We start from the raw sequence: 17,218 nt of genomic DNA, 5'->3' as shown, positions 1-17,218 counted from the left end.
GAGGAGGAGGAGGAAAAGTTGTCCATAGGAAAAATCGTGAGTCCCTCAAGAAACATGAAGACAGAAGGAAGGGAGCAGAAGTAATGCAATTAATAAAGGCATCTCAGTTACCGATACCACTCCAGAGATAAGTCTCAGGAAATGTAGAATTCAGCCTCCCTGTAGATGCACTGTGTGTGGAATTTAATATAATTCCATATAACTTCAAGACACACGGCATTGCTTAGACTTCACACATAAATGAACAAAGGGAATAATGGGGAGGGAGGTTTAAGTGGGGAGGGAGATGGTAGGGTAGGGCAAGGAGAGATTTGGGACATGAATAAAAAACAGTGAGAGCATTTGTAAAAGCTGCATGGAAAGTACCATTTTCTAAGATTCCTAAAAAGCATCTTATAAAAGGCTTTAATTGGATGGGGCTAGAAAGATGGCACAATGGATAAGTGCACTTGTTCTTGCAGAGGACCTGGGCCCAGTTTCCAGCACTCACAACCATCAGTAACTCCAATGCCAGGGACCTCCTGACCTCCATGGTCACCAGACATGCATGTGTGTACAAGAAAAACACTCATGCACATACAATAAGTAAGCCAAAACTTTTTAAAAGTTTAGTTGAAATAAAGCTCCTCCTAGAAGCCATAGGTTGTCAACTAGAAAGCCCAGTGCCAGGTGTGAGATATCTCCCCTCTAGTTGTTGGTCACAATTGTCCCAAGACCCTCTAACAACACAGACAGTTGACATTGCTTGGTGGCCTATAGAACTGGATAGTTGACACTATTGCTGAAGACAGCAAACCTTTGGTCCCAGGGCATGAAAAATCAGTTGGACTGAGCAAGGAATTCCTCCCCTGTGGCTAGCTTTCATAGTACTAGAAGGTACTATATTGGCTGCTATGGAGAAAAACTATCATTCTTACCCAGCCTGAAACTCTATGAGCTAAAGTAACAACCTGTGTGGCAACATATGGCCACTTAGCATAATAGTAACATAAATGTTATGAAAGTAATCAATAGTTTTTTATTGTATTTAAGGGTTATTTCACAGGATGAAAGTATCTCACCAGTACTATAAAATCTGCTGCCAAAATAATAATAATAAAATAACAACGATAATGGAGCTTATCGGTCCTAGAGGTGAGCCTACTACTATTAGTTTGCTAAATAGACACAGTATCAAACTACCTGCTAAATTCATATTTCTATAGCTATAGAGCAATGCAGTTCTCAAACCATACCCAGAGAAATTTCTCAGTGCAGTGTGTGTGTGTGTGTGTGTGTGTGTGTGTGTGTGTGTGTGTAACAAAAGCTGGGCAATACATGGGATGTAAGAACAGAACATTATTCAATGTATTATTGGACTTCCAAGGAATGCTGCCTGTGGGTGAGTAATTCATCTGGGAAAAGCTTGCTGTGACCACCATAGAGGGTCAGTGCGTGTAGCAATGCCTAAGAGATGCTGTCACTTAGTTGATATCTGGATATTGTCTTCCCAATACATCTGGGTAAAGAGAGAGTTAGAGTTAGCAACTACAACAAAAGGATATTCTTATTTTCTCCATGTCTAAACATCAAGTAAACTCAACTGAATAAAATAATAAATTTATATCCTTGTCTTGGTTTTTGCAAATTCTAGGACTCCCAGGATAACTGAATTATTCATAAGCTTTCCATTTCCAGGTTGAGGGGAGGGGCAGGCATATGTATAGTCTTTCTGTAGACACTTTGTGTCTCCTGGTTTTGACTAGTATCTAATAACATGAGATAAACTTCTGAGCCTTAGAAAGATCCCTTCTCTGTTAGATAGTACGAAATGTATGTTCCTGTTTAGGTTTTCCAATGAAATACTTGTTTCTATTTACAAATCAACTGAATTATAAAATCAGATATTCCTGTCAGTTCTATTACCTATTGAGACTATGATTACCATTCTAAGATAAATGAACAGCCCAATCCCACAAGTCCAGGCAAAAGAACAGCATTCAAGTCATTAACAATCAAACAGGTCCAATAGCCTTTTAGACTGCTAGAATTTTTCCTTTTTTCACAATCTGCCAAGTGTGGACATGCTTCAGATGCAGTAATATAGCCATGGTGGAAACCAGTTCAAGGATGTGATGGCAGATATGCCCCTACTCCTCACATTGGCACATTAAAGACACTCCAAATTAAGGAAACTTGGGCGTCACTTTCAAATAAGACAGGAATGTAGACTTTCCACGAGAACACTTACACATCATGGTAAATGATAAATGCTGTTTATCATATCCAACATGGGACAGGAAGAGACAAGTACCACTTCTCTGAAAAGGATCTGGGATGGATGTTGGCTTCCCAAACAGTACACAGACCTGGCATCTCGAATCTTTTAGGCGCCACAATGCACTAACAACTGTGGGAAATTCAACTGAAAACTAAGTTGCTATAGTTAGTTTTCTACTGCTCACCCTCCTCACCCCCACAACTTTCTTAGTCTAATGTCAGAGGCCAATGGCTGAATAGCCTGGGGACATTCGGAATACAAGCATGCTTTAGAATTTGAGACGTTTTCAGTGTGTCTTTGTGAAGCAAGGGACAAAAATTAGGAAGATTCTCAGTGTTCAGTTTTGGCAAGATGAGTCCATTCACAAAGACAAAATGAGATATTTCAGAAGCTCTAACAGCCTGCCAAGTGAAAGTTCTCATTAGTCACTTAAAAGGCTAGCCAAACAGATCAGCAAGTATGTACTAAGAAAGGTGCAATGCAGTCTTTTCACTTCCTTCTCTAAAAGACAAGAGATTCTGAAAGCCAACCATCTTTTTGAACAACATCAATGAGAAAGTACCATATCCTGCCTGCCAGGAAAATTCCCTTAGAGCCATCCTACAATGCCTTACTAAATGGGAAAGCACTCAGGTTGTGTCCTATCACTGCCTCCTTCAAGTACAACTTCAAGTGATCCTCGGGGTCACTTGGCTTATCTTGCCTTCTGGTATACCCCCCTGCACTAGAAACTACAACCTAAAAGAAAGCACTTGACTTGCTACCTTACACCCCTAATAGCAAACATGCCACAAACTGTCTACAGAAGTCTTGCTGTTATCACAAGCAGTATGCATTTCTAGCCCACTGAAATGGAGGTTTTCTGACAGGGTTTTAGAATACCATAAGAATCCATCATATGAAATCAGTTTCTAGACAGCACAGTGATAGCAAATACAGCCAGAGGCATGAATCATTTCCTCTTAATTACAAAAATGACATCTCAGTGGATCAACTTTTCTCAAGAACAATGGATAAAACACGATGGAAGGATTTTACTACCTCAAAATCTTGCAGGCCATCTTCTTTTCTTAATTAAAATCCATGAGAATTCATTTGCTTAATGAAACCTATGAAGTACAGAACCAGGCATCTGAACAATGGGCCCTTACAGTTCTTGAAGAGAGCTCTTGTTGGTTGAGATCTAGCTCTCTGAACTATGTTCCAGATTTCAGTTTAAGATATTTTTCACCCAGTGCAGTACTACAATAGATGGCCTTTCAGAAGGCATCACAGACCCAGCAGGGTCTGTTCTGGAGTGAATAATCCTACATGACTCAAGTGGAGTGGGATGGGCAGTGGGAAGAGTGGGAAACAAGGGTTTGGGAAAGGAGTTACAAGACAGGAAACACGTTTCAAAGTCATATTTAAGCTTTTGGGACTAATCTTTTTATTGTTCGGAGATACCAGAAAAACAGGATGCCATATTTTCGGGTTTTTGATATATGATCAGATCCAATAGAAATGATTTTCTTATTAATAGCACCCTATAATTTTTAACCTTTAGTTCCTTTGGGGATTTTTTTTTTTAATCAACAGTGCTATTTTCTGTGCTTAATGAGTCATGATTGAGTAAAGCCAACCATTACTCCCTTACAATGAATAGACAGCAAGGCTGGCTTTCTTCTGTGTCTATTTGATCCATCTTCTTTGGCAAGCAAGATGATAAATGTCTCTGCATTTGTAGTCTTCCTTCCTGTCTTTTATCATGCTCTCTTAGATAATGAAAAGTATTAAACATGACACTAATGCTGCAAATCACATATTTTACAGTATAATTCCCTTTAAAAATTTAAATAGTATAAAAATGCAGATCCTACCTTTGAAGCAAGTCTTCTTACTTGAAGAAGTGGTATTCTTTTTAATTCTTTTAAGTCAAAGGTTGTCTTAGCATTGCTCTGTGAAGTGAAGAGTGGAGGAAAATGTTAACAGGACATTGGTTGCCATCAATCATAGTAAATTGTCAATAAGTTAACAGAGTCCCTAATGAGACACACAATTGCAGAGAAATCCCTGCAAGAAACACAAGTTATGAATACATTTGCCAAAACATCTCTCTGCTGGTTCCTATCAAAAGTGACACCAGAGAGGTGACTTGGGTGATTATGCCTCACATTAATGAATTCTAACCTGAGAGTCAGTCTGACCGAGTTCCAGTTTGGAGAAAGAGGGTTGTTTGGACAGAAATACAGACAAGCATACATACACACATACAAACATACATATGGGGTAGGCAAACACTTTCTGACTGTGAGCTTATGCTTGATACTTAGTCTTTCTATTTAGGAATCTAGGAATTCTTTTACCTATATTTGTAGGCCCTACTTCTCAATGAAGATCATCAAGAGCAGATGAGAACACTTAGAATCTAAGGAGAAAATCCCACCTGCACCAATGTCAAAGCTCGGTCACAGGCAGCCCCGACTCTCCAATCCACAACTCCTCTCCTCTGCAAACTTCAACATTCCCTAAGCAAATATTCCCGAGAAGAGTTACCCAAGAAAAGACACCCTGGGTGAGACGCACAGCAATCACACTGAACACATCACAACTCATCCTTCAGTCAAGCAATTCAGTGCCACCCAAGGTTTTCTAAGGGAGCATTTGTATCTTTTTGGACTTGTTACTTTTGAAAACAGAACTCACACTATCAACCACTGAAAACATCTTTCAGAGAAGAAACACAAGAATCAATTCAGCCACCCTGGGCTGCATTCAAATGTTAGGACACTATGAACCACAAAAAATTACTCCAGAAATCAAGTAAAAAGGCATGTAGTGAGTTCAACTGCTTCAGTTTATGCATGGGTTATGAAATTTTATGCCTTAAATAAAAAAAAATCTGTTATCTCAATTACATGTAAAGCTATCTTGATTCTCCTTGCATCTAATGCATTATCTTATCAGAACAAAAACCTTAGACCTTAGTGTTCTCAAAATCAGTGATTCTCGAAATTAAAATCAGTTTTAAAGTAATAAAGGTTTTATTTTCTTAACATTTGATTACTACTTTAAAAAGAAAAAAACCTCTAAAGGTGTTTATAAAAATTGGAAGCTATATCTACAGTAACAGTTCAACAGATGTTTGAGGAGTTAATATGTATATGTTGCAATAAATATATATCAAATAATAAACTAAATAAAAATAAAACATAAATAAGACACTCCTACTAGGAATTTCAGTTTACATGCCAATGGGGCTATAGCGTGAAATATCAGAAGCCACTATAAAATACAGTATTATAGACTATTGTGAGCCTTCAGAAAAAGGCATATTTAATTCTACAAGGAAGCTCTAAGATGGCTTCCCGCAGGAGGATCACTGACTAGAACCTTAAAGAAGGGTAAGAAAAGCATTCTGGGTAGAGAGAGAATCAGGTATAAAGTAAATAGAAAGGACAAAGTGTGGAGAGTCTACCAACAGAGCAGTGAAGGCTCAGGCACTGTAGAGGGGACAGTGAGGGGGCCACTATATATACTATTAAAGCCAAAACACAAAACACAGTGAGCACCGCCAGCTCGGGAGTCTGAACAGTGACTGTATACCCCGAGAACATGTTGTGTCCCCTGAAGGATTTAGATGAGAGGAAAGAAATTGTGTTATTTGCGTGGGGAACTGAAGCATGGTAGGAAGCAGAAAAGGAAGTCAACTAAGAGGTGTTACAGTAACCAGCATCCAAGATGTTAGCCTTCTTCCCAAGTACCCCCAGCTAGTGCACAACTGAATACTTCTTGAGATGATATGAGATATGCAGGTGGAAATAGTTTAACATGAAGAACATGTGCTACTATTTCACACATTTTAATTTATCAATGAAATAATTTGTTGTTGTTAATTTGTCCAACTCTGTGAGTGCCCCTTTCCAGGTGTAGTTTTGTTAGGTCAGTATCTAGATGCAGTCTCCTTTCCCTCTTTTCTACCTCTGCTCTCATTCCTTCTTTCTATCACCCTTCTCCCTGGAGCATCTCAGCTCTGTGCTTCTGCCCTGCCCAGGACATCAGATGAGTGGGTCCACACAGGGTGGTACTTGGCACTAGGGACTTGGGTCCTTTTCTTCTCATTGATACATGGTCTAGACCAGTCTTCCCCTCTACATGGGAGTGTTGATGTGTGACCTTCTTGTAAGCTTAACAGAATCATACTGCCAGATGGAGCACTTTGCTTCCATGTCATTCAAACAAATCTCACTCACAGGAAAGGGGTTCATCATCTTTTCCAGATTAGAGTGACGGCACTCGGCTCTGGGATGAGATACCAAAGCCTTGGCTAATAATACATTTCACTTTGTCATGCTTTGCCAGTACCCTCACTATAAATATACTTTGCGGGGGATCTCATGGGCTGAGCATAATATAAGAATTCTTGGGTATTTAGGGGAAAAAAAAAACCACAATAATCCTTCATTCCCAAGTTATCATGTCTGAGTAGGAAATTATGAAACTTGGTGGGTGGTGGTCATGAGGTAGTTCTACTGTGGAATAACCCTTTTGTACACTATAAAGATTTGTCACTTGAATTGGTTTAATAAAAAGCTGACGGGCCAGTAGCCAGACAGGAAGTATAGATGGGACAACAAAACTAGGAGGATGCTGGGAGAAAGAAGGGCAGAGTCTGAAGTTGCCAGCAGACTCAAAGAGAAAGCAAGATGGCCATGTTGTACTGAGAAAAGGTACCAAGCCATGTGGCAAAGCACAAATAAGAAATGTGAGTTAACATAAATGTAAGAATTAGCTAGTAACAAGCCTGAGCTTTTGTCTGAGCATTTATAATTAATATTAAGCCTCTGCGTGTTTATTTGGGAGCTGCTAGTGGGACAGAAACTTCTGCCTACATAGTTCTTTCTTGAAAATCTCAGAAACAAATTCGTGCATATGATAACAATGAATAGAAACAGAAAGTTTGCAGTTGGCTGATGTCTCTTTCTGAAGATCTTTACCCCAACTTTTTGCTTCCCCCATTGTGTTTAAAGCACCTATACCACATTGCCTTGAGAGCATTCCTTAAAACCCAAACTTAGACAGCTATGGGATGTAGCTAAAAATTGGGGCATTAGCAATGAAAATATGTCAATGAAATTATGGCAATTTTTATTTTAGATGTGCCACTCAACATCTAATGAGATGTTATTATGGCCCAGCCTCAGGCCATATAACAAGCTATAAATAAATTCTATCTGATAATCATATCTCTTTGATACAGAGACAAAAAATCAGGAACAGACAGACTAAGTAAGAGCACTAATCTCATAGCTGATCAGCAATACAACTAGAATATAAAATACCTTCTCTCTGATCCCCAAACCTGTGGGTTTTTTTTTCTGTTTCACACGTAGTATTTGAGACAAGACAAGGTTAAACTTAGGAAGTGTGACCACAATTTTGGAAGAGAGCATCAGAGGAGTTAGTTGATGCAGGATTATAATCCCAGCATTTGGAAGGTTGAGGTAGGAGTTTTCAGAGCATGGTAAAACCAAGATAGGATTAGAGGCAGTCAAGGAAGAAGGGTAAACTAAGTCAAAATCTTTAGGAAGGATTAATATATGTCTATTCTCTGGCTGTCAGGGAGAAGGACACAGCCCTGTCTGGGAGCTCTTCATGGACCCATGCCACCACTGTGGACTAGGGTTGAGTCTCCACAGATCATATCACAAAATCTTTCTTGGCTTTCCTGACTAGTTGACTTTATGACAGACATTTCACAAAATTATGAAAATACTGCAGAATAGGGTAGGGAAGAAAATATCTTTGAGTAGAAATTTTAGGTGAAATAAGAAAGGATTGAGATAATTTTGATAACATATCAATCGTTATTTAAACATAATTCAGTCTAAGCAAGACACTCTGACAAAAGCATACATTTGATCTTGCGTAGGTGTGGTTCCAAGGCATCGTAGAGAAATTATTTCATCCTCCTGTTTGTGTATTATCAACAAGGAATCGCCACACCTCGAGTCTCCTGTGGCAATTTCAAGCCCTAAGCAACAACCACCAAAGTAGTACACATCAATTGTACTCCCATGTCAACAACTATGCCAAACATCCCTAGGAAGTAAATTTGTGTTGCATTCATTGCTTTTGCGGTGACAACTGTACCCGTGGCTTCCATCACTCGGAAATACATTGAGGTCAGCAGTATAGGGTAATTCATCATCTCTATGGACTATTTTTCCAATAACCTAGTAACAATTTAATTTTCTTTTCCAAAATGCAATCAATTTATCATATGAAATAAAACTAATCCTAAGTCAAAAGGTCAAGAAGAAATTTCATGCATTTTAGAGGTAGCCATCAGAGAAGATGAATGGCATCTAGGTGAAAATCAAATGCAAAGGCCATTGCACGCATAATAAACCAATTACAGTAAGAGGGAGTCAAAGGTATTTAGCAAAATTGCAATAATTTAGAAAAGCAAATACCTGTCATGGCCACTTTGCCCTAAAGTGAACTGCTATTGATGGACATTTTTTTGCAGCATTTCTTTGTTTTAAAATGAGAATCCATAGTATTCAATGTAACTAAAATCTATTATTGTATATACTATTAGGCAAGAAATATCAGCAAGTGTAGACACTCATGGTCTCATCTGGTTCATAGTTTGTGGTGTAATTATGAAGGCATAGAGTGTTTAGAGGCTGAGTTATGAACACTGGTCTCCTTACTGACAGCACATTGAAACATTGAGCTTTAGACCCCTCACACCAAGTTTATTCTTCTGTTGAGACAACGTTTTTTGTTTATAATTAAGAAAAATAGAGTTGAGAAATGCTTCTCAGAACATCAACTTTGAAAATTGTCTCATGTAACATTTTATATGTGTATACACCCATATCATGTATGTATATACGTAGCATAAAATTATCTTGCTCTTCTTAAAGAATTTTTTTAGCTTTTTAAATTTAATTTTATGTGTATTTTACCTGAATGTACATGCATCAAGTATGTGGCTGGTGACCGTGAAGATCAGAAAAGGGGATTGGATTCCCTGGAACTAGAGCTATAGTTGGTTGTGAACCACCACGTTAATACTGGAAATCAAACTCATGTCCTCTGTCAGGACAACAAGTGTTCCTAACCACTGGGACATCTTTCCAGCCCCCATTTGGCTCCATTATGACTACAAAATGACAGTAACTTGTAATTTAAAAAAAAAATATGTCTTTGACTTTCCCAAAAGTTCAGTACATAATCTTATATTAGTCCCTAAACGTTTCTTTTAAAATTTCCTGCTTTTGACATTTCAGATTGAACTTGGGGTCAGTTCATGCACATTAACTGGGGAGAAAAATATAAGCATTTCTGTTAAAACGGATGTCTATCTAATGTTTCTCCAGTGTATGCCTCCCGTACAATAGCCAATTTTAGCACTGCACAAAATCAAACTAATCTTGAAGCCTAGTTCTCCCCATTTCAGCACCTATGAAAAACACATTTCAAACTGCATATAGTATGGTTTGAAATCAAAGTTTCCACAAATAATATCACAATTATTGTATGTCCCCTGGAGGAGCCCTCTTCAACTACAACCTAGCTGAGCTGGGGTTCTGGAGACACTGGGTCCTGAGTTTTGGGCCCCAAGTTTACCATTAAGTTCATTTTTACTTTTGGGGCTTAGGACTAGCTACATGACTTTTGGAAAACAGGAGTGGGCCAGATGTGGTGGTGCTTACTTATAACCCCAGCTACTCGGGAAGGTAAAGAAATAGGACGGCAGTTTCCAGCCCACCTCGGGCAACTTAGTGAGCTTCTATCTTAAAACAGAATGAAAAGAGTCTAGGGAGGATGGGAAGGTGACCGCTTTTACAGTTAAAGTGTTTACTATGCAAGCAAGAGGATCTGGAGTGGCTCCCCAGAACGAATGCAAAGGCTGGATCTACTCTGAAAAACACAAGCAGTTTACCTGTAATGCTAGCCTCAGAAGCAGAGAGGGAACCCCCGAACAAGCAGGAAGTGGCACTATCCAGATCAGCAAGCTCTGATTTTGATTCAAAGGCCCAAAAGACCTCAAAAGGAATAAGGTGCAGGGGTCAAGAGGACAGCTCAGCGGTTAAGAGCACCAGCTGCTCTTTCAGAGGTCCTGAGTTCAATTCCCAGCAACCATAAGGTAGCTCACAACCACCTATAGTGAGGTCAGGTGCCCTCTTCTGTTGTGCAGGCATACATGCAGATAGACCATGCATATACATAAAATTAAGAAAAAAAAAAGAATAAGGTGGAGAATCATCAAAGACATCTTAACCCATCAGGCGTTTGTCATAGTATACATAGTATCCACCTATAAAGCCAGCACATGGTGAGCACAATTAACCCTTAAGGTAAACCTCATGGATCCTGTGTCTGTGTCTACAATCAATGGAAACTGATTTCATTTAAAAAAATATATTGGCATATTTAGAACAACAAAGCAACAAAGATTGAGGAACTCATCTATGTGCTAATAGAAACAAAGTAATATTATTTTGCCTACGGAAGACAAAGCTTAAAGGAAACTAGTTAAATGTCAATGAATATATGAGGGTCCTAAAATTTTCCTAGCATAGCAGCAAGGAATGATTTTTCAAGTTCACTAAATACACAGCAAACAAAGAGGGTTTTTTGTTTGTTTGTTTGTTTGTTTGTTTTTGTTGTTTTGTTTTGTTTTTTTTTTTTTATGCTGTCATGCAATATAACCCTGTGTCTGAGGAAATGGGGATGGCTGAATGGAGCTTTGGAGAAAGTACGGTTCAGCAGATGTACAGGGACCTGGAATCACACTAAATAAGCAGCCTCAGATGGGTCTGGTACAAGGGACCATGGCCACACTGGAAAGATGTCTTTGGGACAGTGACTCAGTAATGAATATGGTACTTTGTGAGTTTGTCAATTTTTCTTCCTAGAAGAAAGTAAAATAAGGAAGCTTCTCATCCAAAGGAGAAAAAAAAAACACACTCTGTGAAACAACTTGATGTGGAAGCCAGGAAACCAGAAGCAGGTGGCTGTTAAAATTCCTTCTTGAGCAGAGATGTAAGCAACATCTACCCCTCCTCCTAACGTCCCAAGACAAAAGGAGGTACAAAGTCACCGAAGATCACTCTGGAGAACCAGTGAGATTATTGAGCTTAATTACAGAGCATAAGCGGAAAGTTACTTACTGGAGTGCCGGTGGACCCCACAATAAACTAGCAAAGCCACACTAGAAAGTCTTTGACCAGCAGGGATGATGCTTTTTCATGGCCCTACAGATGAAGGCCTCCTCCCCTATTCTCACTTGAGCCTATATGCTCTGGTTCTTCCCAGAGGCCCTGTGTAATTAACATGGTGGTCCATGCTGGTGGCATGCAACTGTTAGTAGGAAGTGGCTGGATATTCAGGTCAAAGTCTTGTGACCCTCTGCATCCTTCACGAGGGGATGTAAAATTTCAGCAAGCCCAGATGAACCAACAAAGATAACCGCTGTTTGGCTCAGAGGGTCATTCCATAGATCATAGGCCATTGGAGCAGTGGGGTGAATTTGATTGGAGGATAGTGGAATACAGGTGGAATAAAAATACTGACAGGGTTATTCCTGACGGCAGAAGGACCCAAGCAAGTAGAGGAGTGGTGGGCTAGGTAAATGAGGAGACAGGGGAAGGTCTCAGAAAAATGAAGTAGGTATGAAGAAGCTGCTTGGGAAATAATCTTCGTGATCCAACTAAAAAAGTATGATAAGAAGGATAGTAGAGTATGTGTGACATAAAATAACAGGGAGAGAGCCCTAAGTGCTACAAATTTAAGTGGGAATGGGAACAGGTATGAGAAGAAGAGGAGAATGAAGGGGGCTAACCTAAGCTAATGGTGTATGAAGCCTGTTGAAATTCCACTAGTTTGTAAGCTAATTAACGATATGATTTTTTTCAATTTTTCCTCTTATTAAAAAATAGATCCTTTTCTCATATATCCTGATTTCAGTTTCCCCTCCCTCTACTCCTCTCAGTCTCTCCCTTCCTCCCCTCCCATCCAGATCCACTTCCTCTCTGTCACTCAGGAGAAAAGAACAGGCTTCTGTTGCTGGAGGGCTTCAATGGCTACCCACTACAGGCTTCTAAGAGATAACAACCAAACAAGACAAAATAAAATGTACTTTTAAAGAAGTTTGAACAGAAGTACCCCAGTGAATAATGATGCTCCCAGAAGATATGACTTATTAAAACTAAAATCTCAGTGCCAGGAACAGGTCAGTGATGACCCAGAGTTGCTCAAAATAAAACAGGCTATTGTTAGTATTGTTTAGGTTTTTTTTGGGAGGGGTTGTTGTTGTTTGTTTGTTTGTTTTTTGTTTTGGTTCTGGTTACCCACCACAACTAGATGGTAAGACTCCATTTCCAAAAGTACCATACACTTTGTTTGCAGGACAGAGAAATCAATTTGAACTGTCCAGGAAACTCTCTCTTCCTGCTGGCTGGCTTTCACGGTGCTTGAAGTTGCTATGCACACTGCTGGGAGAGAAAAGGCATTATTGGCCTTATCCAGCACTGCACTCTGCTGTAATACTGAGATCCCAGGTAAGATGTGGCCATGGGTGTAGAGTGGTGAAAATGCATCACTTTGAACAGACCATTTCTGTATCATGAAGCTTCTGGCTCAGTGCAGGAGACAGAAACTGGTGAAGCAATCCCAACACTGGAACTGAAGAACCAGTACCGAGAGGCATACTTGTGCTTCTCCTTGGGTGTCTGAAGACCAGGACTGGCCTAGTGCAGGGCAGCTTTCCTGAGGACGGCTGTACTAAGACCTCCAGGGATGGAGATGGGACAGTGGGACAGTGTGGAAAGAATTAGGGAGCTGGGGACCTGGTCAAATGAGAGCTGGAGGGGCAGACAGAGGCGTAACTCTCCAGAGCCCAGCAGCTCTTTGTGGATGCCGAAACTAGAAAAGATGATCTGGTCAGAAAGCATGTTCATTTTAAAAGCTAACAACTGAAGAATGAAGCCAAGAACTCCAAGTGGGTTCCTGTGCAGTTAAAAACACAGAGGAAGCAGTTGGAAGCTTTCAGGTGAAAGGCAGAACTCAGGATAACAAAGAATTATCAGGATCAGGTAAGAAATTTAAGCAAATTTCTAATTGTTAATTTTTTTCATTTTCATCAAAATCTTTAAGATCCTATTATATAATCTACTAAAAGCTGATTTTATTAAAAGTAAGTTACCTGGACTTGGGAACCTAGTAAATTAATTTGCAGATATTTGGGGGGGGGGAAAGCACGGTGGAAATATTTGAGCAAATAAAGTGTACTAAACTTCAGAAAACATGAATATAAAGTCATCTTATGCTGACACAGACGATGACAAACAGAAATTTAATTATTGAACTAATTTGATTGGTATTTAAGAACTTGAATCAATGAGTACATATTAGTAAGATTTCTTCCTTCAAAATATGGTTATCAGTTAAATACTATCAAATGGGGAAAACACTGACTTACAATATCACATGCCAAGAGAAGACAGATATGGTTTTAAAAAAACTACTCTACTTCTCATATGTATACTCCTTCTGTACAGGAAATAAATTCTGAGACCCCAGTGGATGCCTGTTACATAGTCTAATAATAACCCCATGTACACAGTGTTTCCCTCACTATTTGAGTGGGATTTGTTCTAGTTCTCTGTACAAATTTCAAAATTCAAGGATACACAGTTCTTTATACAAAATACGATAGCATTTGGACATAGCCTACCACATCCTTCTGAACTCTTTAAATCACTTCTAGATAACTTAGAATACTTGATGTAAAGCTATGTAAACATTGGCTGCATTGTACTGGCTAGGAAAGACTCACTTTAAGAGGGGCTTAATGAGCCATACTAGTAACAGAATGTAAGTGCTGAGGGTGATTTGAATTGTGGGGGTCCAGCTCAAGAGGTTCCAGAGGAAAAGAATATTAGTATGTAGCCTAGCGACCATTCTTACTATATTTGGCAAAGAACATGGCTACTTTCTACCCTTATCCAAAAACTCTGCCTAAGACTAAATGGGAGTGTGAAGATGAAGAGGGACTACAGTTTTAATTAGGAAACACAACCTCTTAAAAAGTGATACTAGGGGCTAGGGACGGCTCAGTTAGTAAGATGACTACTGTGAAAACATGAGGACCTGAGTTCAAATCCCAAACACTTATGGAAATCACTGAAAGTATGATTTGGCTGCCCATTCATGTTGTCACTGGGAGTGAACAAACCTCATTTTACAGAAGGAATGAGAAAAATCTGTGAAAATGTTTCCAGCATTTGTCCTCTTCAAAGCTGGCAAATTCCCTGGGGCTCAGAATTCTTTTGAGATACTCCACTTCTCCAGTCCCCTTTAGACTCAGATGAGAACTTACAAGTGTCCCTTCCCCTTCGTATTTCCTCACAACTTCCTACTTGACATGTTCCTTGAACTGAACTTGAAGTCTTCCATAGGCCATGCTAGAAGGAAAAAGGAAAGGCATCCTGCAGAAATGGAAGAACATAAGTTTGATCCCATGATATTGATTGGACCCAGGATCTTCTCACCAGGGATTTTTTTTTTTAATTTCTTAATCACACATGCAATTATCTATGTATGGATTTTTTAATTTTAGTTATATTGATTTTTTTGAACCAGATGGATTTTCCAACCATTACAAAGTAAGGTCTATCAGGATTTAAATTATGGCTTGGTGGCAGGGGTTATAACCAATCACAAGTCAGTTCCCTCTTACAGGCGCTTACAATAGTAGTATCACAGCATAGTATTCTAATCCGGGTCAATATCAAAATTGCCTTGGGAGTCTCAAATCACTCAGTTCTCTTGTTCAGTTTCCAAATTTAAGGTAATAAAACCAGTCTTAGGGAAATCTGGAATATCATTAGTTCTGGGCCACTAACTCTAGTTAAGTCCATATACGAAGTCATCAATTTAAAGGAGGCCATCAGTAATGTAATATGGCCTCTATTAAATACACCATCATTGACAAATAAAGCAATCAAATTATGGATTCAATAGCTGACTGGGTGGCATTGGGAAAACTGCTTCCTCTCTGTGTACACAATGTGTTAGCCATCCTGACCTATCTCTTCAGGTCCCTGGGAAACAATTCATATAGGAGTTGTCTAAGTGCTGTATGTATGTTGGGAGTGTTATGAGAGCTTGGCTTTATTGTCATTGGAAGGCCACCATCATCATATAGAATTCAGAGGTTTAGGGAGAGGTGAATTAACAAAGCAGGGTCTACACGAATACGAGTGCCCTCTGACCTTTGGTCCACTGGGCTTGAAAATTGCACAGATTGGAATGTGAATGAGGTTTACATTTCCAGAGACACAGAGCTTTAGTTCTTGTATTTCTCATTTAATTCCCTACTTTGAAAATCATTGCTGTGAAACACACAATTTCCATCTCCACCTACATCCTTCCTTGGCATTCTCTCTTGGCTATCCTGAACCACTTCCATTTGAACACCACCTGGGAAGTACCCAAGGCCTTTCCTTTTGAATCAACTATCCAGGAAATTTCTGAATTGAGCTATGTATTCAACATATTTCTTTTATTTTAATGTGATTTTTTTGAATTGTATAATCCTTAGGTTTTCATTGTTCTTACAGAAAGTAAAAATATTCTTATTTAATTTCCACAAATCATTACCTCATCTGACAAACAGTATTATCATAAACTGGGCACTATCCTGTATTTTTGGAGATAATTAAAACATTCAGAAATCCCTATTCTCACATGGCTTACAATCACATAGGGTAAAAGCATATAGATATCAGAACAAGGACATAAATAATATATGGTACGTTAGCAGAAAAAATAAGTATGGTGAAAAAATGGGAGTGTGAAGATGAAAAGGGACTACAGTTTTAATTAGGAAACACAACCTCTTAAAAAGTGATACTTGGAGCTAGGGAGTTGGCTCAGTTAGTAAGATGACTACTGTGAAAACATGAGGAACTGAGTTCAAATCCCAAACACTTATGGAAATCCAAATGTGGTGGCATTTATCTATGAGTCCAGATCTTGTGTCAGAGAAAGACAGATCATCACGACTTCTTGGCCAGCAAATCTAATAAATTGATGAGCTATGGGCTTAGAGAAGAGACCCTGTCTCAAAAATTGAGGTGGAGGAAATGTCTCAAAAAATGACAGAGGAAAACACTCAGTGTTGCTCTCTGGACGGACACACACACACACACACACACACACACACACACCCTGAGCAGAGGGGCCATTAGAGAAGCACTTTGCAGGCTGAGCAAGGGGATCTGGCAAATGTGAAGGCCCTGAGGTAGTAGTGGTGGCTTGAATGAAAACGGTCCCCATAGGTTCACAGGGAGTGGCACTGTTAGGGGGTGTGGCCTTGTTAGAGGAAGTATCACTGGGCATGGGCTTTGAGGTTTTAAAAGCTCAAGCCAGGCCCAGTGTCACTCTCTCTTCCTGCTGCCTGCAGATCCAAATGTAGAACTCTCAGCTACCTCTCTAGCACCATGTCTGCCTGTGTGCTGCCATGCTTCCTGCCAGGATGATAATGGACTAAACCTCTGAGCTGCAATCCTGCCCCAATTAAATATTTTCCTTTATAAGAGTTGCTGTGATCATGGTGTCTCTTCACAGCAATAGAAACCCTAACTAAGACAAAAGTTGGTACCAGGCTCTGGGGTATTGCTGAAAACAGGCTGGACTATGCTCTTGTTTAGAGGAATATAGAACAATTTGGGACTTTGGACTAGAAAAGTGATTGGACACTTTAAGAGGGGCTTAATGAGCCATACTAGTAACAGAATGTAAGTGCTGAGGTTGATTGAATTGTGGGGGTCCAGCTCAAGAGGTTCCAGAGGAAAAGAATATTAGTATGTAGCCTAGTGACCATTCTTACTATATTTGGCAAAGAACATGGCTACTTTCTACCCTTGTCCAAAAAATCTGCCTAAGACTAAATTTAAA

The 17,218-nt window shown here is 39.4% G+C and overlaps 1 protein-coding gene across 49 annotated transcripts in view; it reads right to left on the bottom strand.

Moving 5' to 3' along the window:
* Window positions 1–17,218, bottom strand: part of Nrcam (neuronal cell adhesion molecule) — a 280,815-nt gene that overhangs the window by 135,477 nt on the left and 128,120 nt on the right. For 48 of the 49 annotated variants that reach the window (XR_003735962.2, XM_028882713.2, XM_028882726.2 and 45 more), the window contains exon 3: window positions 4,120–4,197. The gene's annotated coding sequence lies outside the window, so the exon portion shown is untranslated. Of the gene's footprint in view, window positions 1–4,119; window positions 4,198–4,685; window positions 4,931–17,218 lie in introns of those variants that run through there. The other variant, XM_028882714.2, reaches the window with a different exon arrangement.

The sequence above is a fragment of the Peromyscus leucopus genome, chromosome 14 (genome assembly GCF_004664715.2).
Source record: "Peromyscus leucopus breed LL Stock chromosome 14, UCI_PerLeu_2.1, whole genome shotgun sequence".
NCBI lineage: Eukaryota > Metazoa > Chordata > Mammalia > Rodentia > Cricetidae > Peromyscus > Peromyscus leucopus.
The sequence above is the reverse complement of the archived record's forward strand: the minus strand, read 5'-3'. Positions and strand labels throughout refer to the sequence as shown.